This window comes from Mastigoproctus giganteus, chromosome 8, assembly GCF_048544385.1.
Source record: "Mastigoproctus giganteus isolate SK-2022 chromosome 8, ASM4854438v1, whole genome shotgun sequence".
Lineage (NCBI taxonomy): Eukaryota > Metazoa > Arthropoda > Arachnida > Uropygi > Thelyphonidae > Mastigoproctus > Mastigoproctus giganteus.
Genome location: NC_143582.1, coordinates 197447464 through 197463247, shown reverse-complemented (window position 1 = coordinate 197463247; position 15784 = coordinate 197447464). Strand labels below are relative to the sequence as shown.

At 34.3% G+C, this 15784-nt stretch overlaps 1 protein-coding gene across 4 annotated transcripts in view; it reads right to left on the bottom strand.

Annotated features, from left to right (window-relative positions):
• The window catches only part of LOC150082152 (uncharacterized), a 217012-nt gene that overhangs the window by 188126 nt on the left and 13102 nt on the right, over positions 1 to 15784 (bottom strand). The gene's annotated exons all lie outside the window — the stretch shown is intronic.

Genomic DNA, 15784 nt, shown 5'->3' with positions numbered 1-15784 from the left:
TACCAAAGTAGTTAAATTAATTAATAAAATTGGCATCGTTTTGGTTATATCTCATATTGTGAATGCCTTCACTACGAGTTTCCATGGTATTGCACTACCTCGAATAAGTAACACTTCACCAGTGGAGAAGACTAGTTACTTCTTGGTGGTGGTATCTGCCGAGAATAAGTAACAGTAGTCTTCTCCACTGGTGAAGTGTTACTTATTCGAGGTAGTGCAATACCATGGAAACTCGTAGTGAAGGCATTCACAATATGAGATATAACCAAAACGATGCCAATTTTATTAATTAATTTAACTACTTTGGTAGATGGCTACGTTAAAATGATGCTTTTGCACTAACCGATACGTATGTTATATTTTTTTAAATGTTAAAATAAAGTTAAAGTGAAGCTAATCGTTATTTCAAAAATATACTGAAACTATTGCAGATAGTATGCTGCATATATTCTCATTTAAATCTGATAAAGAAAATACATGAATGCAGAAGGATTTAATTATATGCATCAAAAAAATTACAGCAACACATTAAACTCATTTATCCACCATATAGCTAGGTAGCCAAACTGTTTAACTTAGCAAGCATGAAAAAATTATACAATTTTTAATTAAAAATTAATTTAATTCTGGTTAATATTATTAACTTCATTCTTTGTTAAGATATGTCTTTGTATATGCAAAATCAAGGGAGGGTAGGATTATGGACATATATATATACACACACACACGTTCAATAGCACCTTTAATAATGGAAAATATAAGACAGCTCTGCTTCCACACAAGTTGTTGATTATTTGAACAAAATATCAAAGTGAAAAAGAAAATGTTTATTTCAAATCATGGACAAGCCATTAAGAACACTAGCAAAATGGCTCATCCTAATAATCATATCAATATTGAGATGTACAGGTAATAATACCACTTTGATTTGGCAACAAAATTTCATATTGCTATCACATAACCATGAATGAAAACATTATTTTAGTAGTAGTGGCAAAATGATGCAAGAAAGCAAACTTATACCTCAGCAAAAAAAAAAAAAAAAAAAAAATCCAACACTTCCCATTTCACCCGTCCAGCCCCCCCCCCCTAATTCTAGTTCCTCCTTGAATTTATTCGAACTACGCATCTCCACAACACGAGATGGGAGTTTGTTTCAACACTCAACCACCCTCTGGCTGCTGGTATATTTCCACACATCCCACGTGCAACCATCCTTCCTCAATTTTCATTTATTTCCCTCTTGTGTGTAGTCTGGGCAAGAGGAACGATTCCGTTGGCAGTAAGCTTACTATCATTCAAGGTCTTAAACAGCTCAATCAGACCTCCTTGCAGGTGCCTAGTTCCCCCTCCTCCTTCTGTCCTGTCTGTACACATTTTACTTCCATATGCAAATTCTGAATTCCATATATCTGAGTGGCACGATGTCTCTGATATCGCTACAATGTCATCATTTGATTTGATCAGTACTTCAAATTCAGAATTTATTTACCATGCTCCTAGCATTGTTCCATGAGGACCTCAGGTCTTCAAATATTTGACGCCTTGCTTTATAGGCTGCTACATGTTCTAATAAAACATGTACAATAAGCATTTCACCTCTGCCTGCAGCTAATCCATTAGTCTGTTTTCCGATTCACCTAACACTGCCACAACAAATATTCTTGTGCTTCTATTTAAAAGCATATCCCATCTCTCTATAAACAGTCGCTCCTGCTAACAAGCACACACCATACAGAAAAATTCTACCTCATGAACTTTCCATAGTCTCTTCAGGTTGATTGACAAGACTCTCATCGTGTACTCCTATCATGTCCATGCAGGATTAGTCTATCTAACACATTCAATCTAACTTGAGTTGTTTTCCCAACACTGGCCTATACTTGTTAATAAGGCCTCAGATCTCCAACTGTTAATATCACTTGTGCCCAATAATGTGCACAATATCACCTTTTGTGCCCTTAAAAAAATGATAGCTGCTTAAACATCATCTACTTTTGTTTCCTGGCAGACATACCCTGGTCCTATTCCACCTGTTCTTTTTGCAGAATATATTTCCCACTTCCCTGACAATTGATTCACAAACTATAGCTAATTCCTGTGGAAATCTGCCATGCAGGATGTCTTTGTGTTGTTTGATGCTGATACATGAGCTCAAGCTTTGGGCTGAGCAGTTGAGTGCTTGATAGGTCTTCCTCATTTAATCCTTCAAGGACATCAACTCCATTCTTCAAGCCCTCATATAATCCTATCAAAAAGTCAAGTTTGCACTTAAACCTCCTCATGCTCTTTGCAATGACCACACACGGAGGCATCCCTTATGGCTGTGTCATACCCTGCTAGAGGTAGCTTCACAAAAAGCGCACAACATGTTGATTGGCAGAACTGCCTTCAGAAGTTCTTCCCAAAATTAAAGCATTCCTGCTACTTTGAGCCCTAAGCTTTGCTGCTCTACTCTGAGGCATGATTTTAGCCTAAATTTAATTAAAAAACACCAAACTAAGAGATCAAAAAGAATAACACCACATTAATCCAGATTATTTATCAGCAGTACAAACAATGCTCTTTTAGATTACATTACATACTCATGATAAAGTCACATTAAAACACATTTGTAGGCCTCTTATAACATTAATTACACTGCTACAAAACTATGCAGACAACCTACAAGTATTGCTTATATCGATGGTGGCAAAATTTTAACATTCTTATCGATAAAACACAAAGACAGCAGGTCAACTGTGATTTTATTAGTAATTACAAACACCAAGTAACAAACAAATTCACCAACTTAATCAGAGAATCACAACTACACTACTGATTTTAAATCAAAAACTACAAAAAAAAAAAAAAAAAATTTTAAGTAATAAAGAAAGTTCCACTTAGTGGTTCCTAAAAAAGGTGTGCATTTAGATAGCTTCGTCAGCCGAAATTCAGTTTTACCTTGTTCAGAAATAATGTCTCAGAATGACCAATAATGGCAACAAAGTGCTACAAATCAATAAAACCACATTTACATGCACACCACACAATACTGTACAAACCTGTAGCCTGGGTAGTGTTTATGCATGTAAGTATAGTTTTACTGACTAACAATGCCTTGCTGCTGTTGCCCACACCGAAACATTATTTCTAAATGGGTTGAATAAAATACAATGATATTATTCATCATCAAAATAAAACGTGTAATGAGTTTTGTCGATCATTATTGGCTTCTGTCACTGTTCTAGAATCCATATTCATGGTCTAAACAAAGTTTGAGGCATTAGCACTTTATGCACATTTTTTCAGCTATGTTCTAGAGTACATCATGCACACTGGGAATAACACCACACCAACATTGTTTAACATTGGTGACCATAGTTTTAGGCTTGTAAGCAGTTGCCCCATCAATGAATTCAAGGCTAGGTAAGCTCCCTACAGATAGCTGCTGTACTGAGAATGTTATTCCTGTGGCCTCTTGATCTGCTCTTTACCACAGATAACACAAACTACCTTCTTTACTACTCATCAAACACATTCTGTGAATTTCTGCATCTGTTCAGATCTTTTTTCACTGAGATGTCATTTAACAGTCTTCCATTTCTAAATAATATCTGCTGTAATGCATTTTGGAAGGTCCAGATGAGTCTCACCTGCATGTACAGAAAATTGAATTGTGTAGCAACCAACCACCATGTTCAGAATCAACAAGTCCTGATATCTGACCCATACTGGTTTCTAAGGTGATATTTTTGCTGCGCAGGCAGATCCATGAGATTTATATTGGTATATCTGAGCCAATACGTGTGTGTGTATGGAGAGGGGGAGATGTTGTTACTGGCAAAGTGCATTTTATGATAGCCTCTCCTTGGCTATCACAATATCCTTAGCTAAGATTTTCTTTAATTCTTGGCAGCCCAACCCTCTATTTGGAACAAAATCTAGTATGAGTGCCAAACAGAATTATAACAGTAAAAACTCAGTAATTTGGAGTTGTAGGGGGAAGGGGTCCAAATTATTGAATATAACTACTGTATATGTAAAATTATCGAGTCACAGTTCATGAAAATATGCATTTTTTTTCACAACCAGCAAAATATTATCAATTTAGTTGGTACAATTTAGGACACAAATATGATGAAAATAAAAAAAAAATAAAAAAATAAAATAAGATGTAAAAACAAAACTGAATATGAAGAATTCAAATTATATAGAACATTAATAATACAACTTTTTAAACAATAAATTTTTTTTTGTGTGTTAAATGTTAACTATCAATTTAACCATATTCAGATTAGGATCCCCTCCCTAATTATATCATCTTTTTTGAAGAAAATAGTTCATAAAAACAGCAAATTTCTTCATCCATAAATATATGTTAATATAGATGGTACTGGAACACAAATGTGATGAAAGGAAAAGTACTTTTAAAAAAATGTTAAAAAAAACTGAATATTAAGAGTTCAAATCAAATAAAAAAAAATTGTAATTTTTTTAAAATTATCTACAGATTATCATGTGCAAATGTTTCCTTCTAAGGTGTATTATCTGATTTGAAGAAATCTGAAATTTTCTATTGAGTAAAGGTCTCATTACATTGTTTCATAATGTCTTTTAAAATCCCTTAGAGCGTAAAAATAATTTCGGAATTTCTCATCAGAATTAACAATTTAATAATAGTATTCATGTAGCTTCTGGCTTCAAGTAATTTAACTTATTAATTTCCTGCTTCATATACAGATCCCCCCTTCCCCCCAAAAATTGCTTTTGCTATTTCTTCTTCCATTACTATATGATAAACAGCTTCATGTTCTTCTAGCCAAATTACATACCAAATTAATACCACTTTTGCCATAATTGTGCAACAGATTTTGACACTTCATCTCTGATTACATCTAAACCAATCAGAACATTGTCATAATTTAATATCAATTTCCGTGCATTTGGTATTGTATTCCGCTTAACTTCATTCCAGCTTGCATCCCAGATGTAAACAGCACTAATTTTTAATATTTCTCACTGTATTTTGCTTCTTGTGTCCAGCTCACCGAAACAATCTTTCAAAGAGTTTCTTTACAAAGTTAATTAACATTTTAAGCATACTCAAGTTCAAACTATATACATCTATCTATAAATCCCAAGTGTCACTTGGAATTGTGATCACTAGGAAATGCCTGGCACTCAGGGCCAAGAGGCCTTGTAGAATTCCTCCAGTCTGATGAATTCAGATTTCTTGAAATTAATTGTTTGTTTCATGGATAGGCAATTCCACGAATTTCTTCTAGGTAAAAAAAAAAAAAACTAGGAAATATTAAAAAAACTTGTATTTTATTGATTAAAAAACATATGAATTTAAGCTTAATTTTACTATTATAATATTGTATAATTTATAATAATGATCTCTAATTCTAGGAGAAATATTAGAGTTTTTTTTTTTTTTTTTTTTTGGTAGTTGTTGGCGCATCGGCTTCTGTGGCCATAATGCACCTCCCAAGGGTTTTGCAGTACTTTGATCCAAGCCTGAGGCGGGATTCAAACCCGCGACCTTTGGGTTGCCAGGCACGCACTTTACCCACCCGGCTAGCCCGGTCGGCGAAATAGAGTTAGAGTATAACATAAAAAGTAGTGCGATATTGCTTTTCTTTCTTTTCTAAAAAAAAAAAGAGACAATGTTGAAATTATTCTTATTATAGTCTTTGTTTTGACAATGACTTGTATTATTATCAATCATCATCCCAAAAGCTTATCTTTCACTTTTTTTTTCTCTTGAAAAATTTCAAATACTATTTTTATTTTTATAAAAGGTGAAGAATGTAAAAACATCTACAAAACTGCTAATATATTACCCGCATTTAGTAGTAATTGAAGGACTGACATTTGAAAATTTAGCCACAATTTATTACTTCTCTATTTAATGTTCACCCCCACCAAGGTTATAGCTATTGTCTATGAATCCTAACGTTATGAAAGTTGTAACTGTTTTTTTCATACATCACAATTTAGTAAGAGTTTAATTTCTCTGATTTAAATTAAGTGTGTTCAAAACATGCACCATCAAATAATCATAGTATTTAACTGATAAAAAAATCTGAACTCTGAACAAAATATTTCATTGAACAATTTCTGTATTAATACTTGAACTATAATAATAACAATGTTTTTTAGAGTAATAAATAATTGTTACATACCCATACATGACATTTCACAATATATTGTGTATTTTAAAGTTATCACCTATTTTTCAAATGCTGCCCAGGAATATAAAACAACACAGAATATTTAATCAAATTCTGTTTAGCTGAGAAATTGATACCATTTAATATTCTACAATTTTGCTTTGTTTTTGTTAAGTAATGGATAGGGAACTGATAATTAGCAATAGAACCAAGATTGTTCCTGTGGAACCCCTCTCCATACAGTTTGTTGCAGCTTTCATTCTTTTTTAATTAAGCCTGATGACAGGATTCAATAAAGAATCCAGAAAAATTTCTAATAAGTTTAGCTTACTTATTGTAAACTATAACATTCTGTACACAAAATTTGCTTGATGGCAGTTCATGTGGTTTAATTAGCGTTATTTGTACTTCACATTAAAAAGTTGCGTGTTCTGAAAATTATGCACAGAAAAAGAAATAAAAATGGGAAGTCAGTTGAACTGGATGGGGAACCACAGATTCCACTGTGAGTGGCTGATTACTGAGAGCATCCATAAATCACTAAAGAGGAAATGACTAAGTTTTCACATCAGATGAATAAGCACATTAAGCAGATATGAAAACTGGCATTAACCTTGTATTTTTGCATGTTAGTTCTCAAAGAAAACTTGATATTTTAAGGAGCTCCTCTTCTAAAATGAAATTTATTGTTAAAGACCTCAAAATGTTAAAATGATATTATGAAGGTTAAAAAACACACAATAGGCTTACCATACTATAGTACAATAAAACTGAAACAAACAAAACAAAACAAAAAAAAAACTTGCTAAAAAAACAGTGGACCAAACCACTGGAACCACAGTAGTCATTAATTGGGGGAAAGTGTAAGATAAGCACTTCTGTTTTTTATGTTTGAAAAATTCTAAGTATCTTGAAAGTGACACTGGTCTTCTGTAAATGAAGAATTGGTGACACTGCATATAAAAAGGACTGCAGTCCTTAATAACTTTGTGTAAGTACAGACTGACAATCAAATTATGGCATGTGAAATTTGCATGAAATTATTTTCAAGAACACAGTGCCATCAATTCAGAGGCACTATTTTGTTTTGCTAAATATATATTTGCCAAGCATTTTTTTTAAATAAGACCCCAGCCAAACTGAATTACAACTGAAGGTACATTGAATGAGACTTTTGGGATCTAAGAGAAGCACCTCTATTAAATGCTTAGAATAGCATGAAAAATATTTTGGCAAAATGAAATAGTGCCTCTGAACTGAGAAGCATGCGTTTTTTAAAATTAGTACTCAAAAGTTCACTCACTGTCATAATAGATTAACAATCTGTATTCATAAGTTACCAATATCAGAAACTATTAGTCTGTACAAATCCTAGCTTCTTAAATAACAAAAGGACCACCATCCTGATGTTTATTAATAAATGGCTACAATGATTCAGTCCACTATATTTAAATTTTATTCCAGGTAAACCCATTGTGTGTGATTCTAAACTTTAATAGTGTCATTTTAACACAGTGAGATTTTAATACTAAATGGCACAGAAGAGACACTTGAAAACTAAAATATATAAATTAATAATACAGAAAGCTTAAAAGAGTTATTCTTTTTTGTATCTTTCTAACCTCATATTTCCATTATTTATCATCCACAATATAACTCTGGATAGGTTACAATCTTCAATCATTTTCTCAGAACTGCATATGGGGATAGGGTCATTTCAGAATATCAGTGTCATGTGGCTAGCTGATAACATAAATGTACAATTTTATGTACAATAAAGCTGTTCATTAAACAAACCTTGATGTTGAAAGAGAACACACACTAAAAGATAATTATAATTGAAACCATTGGTACTCCACAACATTTACCTTTATAAAGATCACATTTCAGAACCTACACCAGTCCCTTGATTGCATGCACAACTTCTCTCAGTTGTTAGGAGGTCTGTGCAAGTAAAATAAGGGAGATGACATCATAGGAAAGCAAATAGCCAATTAGTCAATTGTAGAGATCGAGTAACCTATCCTAACATCTAAAGATTAGTTCTCATATTTATGTACATGAATTTTAAACACCAAGTAAAGAAAAAAATTAATTTTTAATCTAAATTTATATTCTGTAACCAAAAAAGTTGCATTTATATCCCTCCACACATTTCTATTTATTGTCTTATCTTTTAAGATTTTATTTAATTTTTAAAGACACTAATATGTAGAGTAATCAGTTTAGAAATCCACAAAAATTTGTTGAGGAACTCTTAAAAACACAATGAAATACAGAAAGGGAAATTCAAAAAAAAGCATTGACGACTGACACTATAAATAAAAAAAGGAGAAAAAAAACCATGAAAATATGTAACAAGTTAATTAATGTATGCAGTGCATTACATTTCAGGCACATTCAATTTTGTTTTCTAAAATTAATGAATTTTTTCTCTTTTTCTATGATTAATAGAAGTAAAAAGTAAATACTGTATAGTTAAATCCTTGTCAACTAATTACTAAAATTATAACTTAATGGAAGACTGCGTAGTTTTATATTCTTTGAATTTTTTTAAATAAAAACCCAAACACAAAAGGTATTGGAACCTATAGTAGTAACAGGTACAGTGTGTGGGTAAAGGCTGTGAAGATGAAAGAAGGTACTTGTTGACTTCAATTTCTGTAGATTGTAATTTTCAAGAAATATGTGTGAAGGGACATTGTTCCTGAAACCAGAAGTTGAAGGCATAAATGAGAATGAAGAAAAGTTGGTTCTGTGAGTTTGAAATTATACAGTAAACAGGATGCTGACAAGTTGTGGCACACATTCAGACTAGTTTGAAAGAGAGAGGGGGAATTATAGAAGCCAATTCAGAACAGCCCATGGACGTATTTACAGAAAAGACATGAAGCAGAAACAGAATGTCTATGTGAAAGAGAGAAGAGAAATTTGTTGGAAATGCATTAATTAACCTAATTGCCCTCTTCTAAATAGTCTAAAGGCCTGAGTGTGTGTGTGAGAGATGTTTGTTATTTGGTTTTTAGGAGCATTAGCAACTAAGGCCATATTGCTCCGGGATATGCGGTGGTCATTCCCTTGACCTTTCCGCATCCTCCGTATTTGGTGGTGACGGGCTCGAACCCTGGTCTAATCAAGAAGCGTGTGCTACGCACTGCTGCTCCTTCCCACCTGGCTACGGAGGCGCCTTGTGTGTGTGAGAGAGGGGGGGGGGGCACTGTCCCAGATGCAGGAAAAATATTTCATGGTAGGTCAGATATGAGATTTGTACAGAGTAAGTAGCTTAGAAGAAAAGTAATGCCGACCGAGAGCAAAAATCCAGTTTTTTTAGATGCAGAAGAAGAAATATTTGTGATGTGCTTATGGCAAGAGAGATTAGAAATCAGGGTAATCCCAAATAGAGATATGTGAGAAATCTGAGTGTCATCAAAGATAGCATAGGAGTAGAAGAATTCTTTTAGCAAGATATAGACATGACTAAGTTTTAGAATGATTGAAATTAACTAAGTTATCTTTGCCAAACTGGAGATTGACATTTTTAGGAATTGGTAGTGGATATTCAAAAAGTTGAAGCTGTTTGTGCAGGACAGGTTTCTCAAATTGGAAGGTGGAATGCAACATGCTACCATCAGCAAAATTATGGATAGGATTTCCGATCAATCGAAAGTCATTAATACACAAGAGGAAAAGATTGTGAGAAAAAACTGAACCTTGGGGAACACCAGCACAAGTGGGGAAGTTAGAACACCCAGATGTCTACCATTGTCTGCAGTTAGTAATCAAAAAGAATAAAAAAAAAAAAAAAAAGTTGGGCAAACCATAAGATGGAAGGTTATTTAGAAGACTTTTACGCCAACCATGATCAGAAACGTTTGAAATATCAAGAACAACCGATTGAATTTCACCAAACTTTTCCAATGAATTTGTCTATAGATCAGTCGACACTGCTAGAATCCACATTGGTGATCATTGATCAGATGGAAAGTTTCTAGAGAATTTAAGAGTTGCGGTTAATGGATTTCTCCATTACTTTAGAAAAAGTAGAAGTGCAATGGGACAATAACTGGATGGGAGGGATTTGTCACCCTTTTTAGGAACTGGCTGGATATGAGCAAACATTCAAGCAGAAGGGAAAATGCCAATGGAATAAGAAAATGTAAAAAGCTGACACAAAACAGGAGTAAACTTAGGAGCATAAGTTTTGAGAACAAGTGGAGAAATAACCATCAGAACGTAGAACTTTCTGGGCATGAAGATTGTTCAAAATTCTTCTGACGTCGTTTTAACAGAAGACCACAGGAGGCATAGAGAATACTGGGAATGGCAGGAGGTTTACCAAGATCATCAGTTAGAAGAAAAGTAGGATGCTAGCAAGTCAGCTTTATCTTTGGCTGAAGTGGCAATAATACCACCTGGTTTTGACAGAGATGGGCAAAAGTTGCATGGACATTCTTGTCTCTAGCCAATAGCTTTGGCAAGTGACAAGAATGCTGGACTACCATTTGGACAGGAAGCAAGTTTTCTACTCTTAGCCTGACCTGTTCAAAATCTAGTTTGGACTGATTAATAATTGCCTTAAAATTGTTGCAAGCCTTGTTTGGTGTAGGCAGAAAATGAAGCTGGAGATTTAGATACAAGCCAATTGTGATATACAATATTCTTATATTGAACAGCCTTAGCACATTTATTGAAAAAACAAGGTTTAGATAAAGGATGAGATTTTAAAGTGGAGTGTGGAATAAAGGATTTTATCCCTATAAGAATAATTTCACTGACACCATATGAGAAAAAATTAACATCAGAAAATTTAAAAGAGTGATTCAAACAAAGGAAAAAAGAACAAATTTTGCAGATCATCCCATTTTGCATTCTTGTAATGACAGACAAGAGGTTTAAAATGACCACTAGAGAAGGCTCCACTGAAGAAGAGATCATCACCAAGTTGAATCTGAGGTGTATTGAGGACCACTCACTGACTGTGAACTTGGAAGGGTTGTTTGTGAGAAAAAGATCAGGCGTTCACTGTGTAGTTAGGATTGTCTGGTATTCTGGTAGGCAAACAAACAATCTGTGCAAGGTCATTAGTAATTGCAAAAGCCTCAGCATCTCGACCAGCAGGGTCCATGTAACTAGAAAACGGAAGCCAGCTGGAGTTGGGAATGTTAAAATCACCAAGGAAAATTATCCCACTGTTAGGAAAGTTGGGCTGGAGAAAGTAGAGTTAAGAAAGGAAGTCAAAAAGTTAAGTGAATAGTGGAATTGGGAGAATGATAGAGGCAACAGATGACCTAATATTGGGTCGCGTTAAATTTTTAATAGGTCGTGAAATGATAGCTGCTACCTTGTGCTGAAGCGAGAAGCCCAGAGCACGATACAAATTGTATCATGCCAGAGTATCATCCGTTGATATTCAATCTTATGACAGAAAGACAAATTAATTTTCTAACCTAAAAGTTTAAAACTGAAGTGAAATGGTCTCAGCGTGAAACAAACAACATGATCGCGACTAGTTCAAACAGTTCAAAGGCAAGAATTATTTTTTTATGTACATGTTTATTTACTTTACCGTCCTGTTATGTAGTTAGTGTGGTACACTGCCCGCGGTCCATTGCAATATGCGTTCAATGATATTAGCATATTTTGTATTTCGCTATATTAAATTTCTAGTTTTTTTAGTTTTTTAAAATCGTTAGTCTTACATTTTTCCTTAATTGAATTTAAATAATAAAAAATGAAACTGAAGTATTCGTAATAAATTGAAATTCATCTGAACCACTCTCAGCAAAAATGTACTGAACATTACTTTTCACATGTAGAAGTTATTGTCAAATATGCATAATTTTATTTATTTATGTAATATACAGTGATTCCAGTCTACCAGGTTTTTAAAAATTTTATATTATAAACATTTGGGTCGCGGTACAATTACAAATACGTTGGGTCACACAGCATAAAGGTTGAGAAACGCTGATTTAGACAACTGAAATCAGTAGTGGTTGAATAACTAATAAATCTGTTTCTATCAGAAAGAGTAAATGGGGCTTGGCAGACTGTAAGTGGAAATCCTTGAGATTGAAACTGAAACCACATATTTTTGAAATTAACAAGGAAATATTTGAAAATTTTAGATATTTTCGCTGATAAGTTTATCAGTCTAACTATTTATGATGTATTCAGAGATATATATATATATATATACACACATACCTCTTCAAGAGTCTTACACAATAATACACACAAAGTGTGAACTACTGCCTGAAGCTAACAATACTGCAATTAAACTAAATTTAATCTGTTAATTTCTTTTACCATACAATTTGTACAGAAAAAAGAAATAATAATTTCGGGATTTAAATTTGTCCATTTTAATGAAATTTGTAATGGCTCAACAACAAAACATCCAAATATAAAATTTCATGAAAATCCATTGAGAGTCAAGTTACATGCAGGCCAATGGACAGACAGATGTGGTGAAGACAATACATGTATAAGCATAGTGAAAAATGCCTTAAAAGTAGAGATAAGGACGTCATAATCCCATTATATAAGGCTACTGTTAGACCACACTAGGAATATTGTGTTCAGGTATGGAGACCACCCCTAAAGAAAGACATTGTGCTTCTTGAAAGGGTCCAAAGACAGGTAACTCGCCTGGTGAGATCAGCAAATGGGTGTCCATATGAGAGAAGACTTCAAATATGTGGGTTGCACAGCTTGGAAACTAGGCGATTGAAGTGTTTATGGCTCTAAGAGGCATAAGTAAAATAAATGAGGTCGAAATTTTCAGTTATAAATGATTCTAGAATGAGGGGACATAATTTCAAGTTATGGGGGGAGATATTTAGACTGGATTGCAAGAAATTTTATTTTAGTCAGTGAGTTATAAATTACTGGAATAAGTTACCTACATGGGTGATAGAAGGCTGACAGCTTGGGGAAAAATCAAAGGTCAGCTGGATAATTACCTACAGGAGGAGGGAAGCGTATAGGCTATTTCCTTTTCTGTTATTATTTTTTTTTTTTAATTTTTTATTATTATTTTATTTTTTAATATTTTATTTTATTATTATTTTTTTTTTTGGCTGGTGCAGCATAGGCCATGTGCTTCCTTGCACCATGTGGCTAATACTAATACTCCCAACTCATGTATTAATGAGCTTGGTAAAACACCTCCCACCATTCTCAACACACTCCTTCAATTCCTCCTGTGGTCTTCCTTCAAAAGGATTATGACGAATCTTGATGCTAAGAAAGCTCCAGGTTCTAATGGTATTTCTCCACTTGTTCTCAAAATCTGTGCTCCTGAACTTACTCCTGTTCTTGGCCACCTTTTTTTCACTTTCTTATTACAAAGGTGTTTTTCTTTCTGCTTGGAAATTTGCTCATAACCAGCCAGTTCGTAAAAAGGGTGACAAATACCTCCCATCCAATTACTTCTACACTTTCTAAAGTAATGGAGAAATCAATTAACCGCCAACTCTTAAACTACCTAGAAACCTTCCATCTGATCAACGATTGCCAGTATGGATTCAGTCAGTGTCGATCCACTGGTGATATTCTGGCTTATGTTACCCATTTATGGACAAATTCAATGGAAAAGTTCGGTGAAGCACAAGCAGTTGCTCTTGACATCTCAAAGGCTTTTGATCGTGTTTGGCACAAAGGTCTTCTAAACAAGCTTCCATCTTCTCCACTAATGCTGGTGTCTCTCAAAGTTCAGTTTTTTTCTCCCACTCTTTTCCTCTTGTATATTAATGACCGTCTTCCATTGACCGGAAATCCTATCCATAGTTTTGCTGATGCTAGCACATTGCATTCCACTTTCCAGTTTGAGCAACCTCGCCCTGCTCAATCAGCTTCAACTTCTCGAATATCCGCTACCAGTTCCTTAAATACCAATCTCCAGGTAATTCTGCAGTGGGGAAACACGACTTAGTTGATTTCAATCCTTCTAAAACTCAGTTCTGTCTTATATCCTGCAAAAAGGATTCCTCTGGTCCTATGCTTATGTTTGATGACACTCCAATTTTTAGGCAAGATGATATATCTCTTTTGGGGATTACACTGACTTCTAATCTCTCTTGGTACAAGCAAATTATAAATATTGCTTCCTCTGCATCTAAAAAACTGTTTTCTCTTTTGCTCTCGGCGTTACTTTTCTTCCAAACAGCTGTTTGCTCGGTACAAATCACAAATCCATCCTACCATGGAATATTGTTCTCACATCTGCAGCAGTGGTGTTGTATGGTTTAACTGTTGATGAATCTGTTTGGGTTGCTGACAGGCTAAATAGGTATTTTGCATCTACATTCACACACAAGAAATTCTTTAAGGAGGCAGATGCCAGAAGTTTATCAAGCACTAATAAGGAGCTGAATGATTTTCTGATAACTGAGAGGAAAACAGGCTTCTACATTCCATTCAGAAGAGGGCAGTTGGTTAATTAAAGATTCATCTCTAACAGAGTCTCTCTGTTCTCTGTCTCTCAGACGTATTGTTTCTGATGCATGCCTTTTCTACAGATACTTCTATGGACACTGTTCTTCTGAATTGGCATCTATAATTCCCACTCTCCCTTTCAAAACAGTCCGAACGTCCCGCCACCAGCCAACATCTATTTACTGTCCAACTTTTCATCTTCCTCGTTTATTCATTCAACTGCCATTTTCTGGAATAACCTTCCTTCATTCGTATTTCCTGAAAATTACAGTCTAAGAAGTTCAAGTCTAATGTCAACAAATATCTTCTTTCATCTTCTCAACCTCCAACTCAAACACGGTACTAAGTACTATAGGTTCTAATACCTCTCGTGTTTGGAAAATTTTCATAAAAAAAAAGAAAAAAAAAAGTAGACTCAAATTTTTGAAAATAATCAAAAGTGGTAGTTTTTTAGGCAATGAAATTTCCCTCATTAGAAGAAGAGACGGAAAGTTTATGTGAAATGAGGGTGGAAGAGCATTGTAAACGTGTAGAAAAGGAGAATCCAGGAAATCCGAGATTGCTGAAGATGCTTATGGGTGTTCTTTTGCTTTAATAAAAATTTCAAAATTGTTTGGGGAGGGGAGTGTTATCAAACAAAAACTTAAAGAAACTATATATATAAGAAAATTTAAAGACAAGATAATAAACAACAGAAATGTGGGAAAGGATATAGATGCCTCTTTTCAGAAACAAAATATTAATTCATAACTTTTTTTTATTCTGCGTTTGAAGTCCATGTACACAAATATAAGAGAAGTGATTACTTGGTCTCTCTGATTGAAGAATCCGGAGTCATCTCCCTTCTCTTACTTGCCTGGACATAGTGACCAATGAGTGGAGTTATGCATGTGATCAAGGGTCCAGTATAAGTTCTGGAATGTGATCCTCTTTATGAAGGTAACATATCACAGAGTAACATAGTAGTTTAAATTGTAGCTACCTCTTAAAAGAAATAGCCCACAAAGGTAACGACTCATTTAAAGTCACAATTAAGAGAAAGCCCACTGCTTTCCAATGCTTCAGTTTATACACTAAGTGGACAGAAATCATGGGATACCTACCTAGTAATCGGTAGGCTCACCTTCTGCCTGAATGAGGGCAGTCACTCGGCGAGGCATCGAGTCCACTAGTTCATGAAAGCGTTC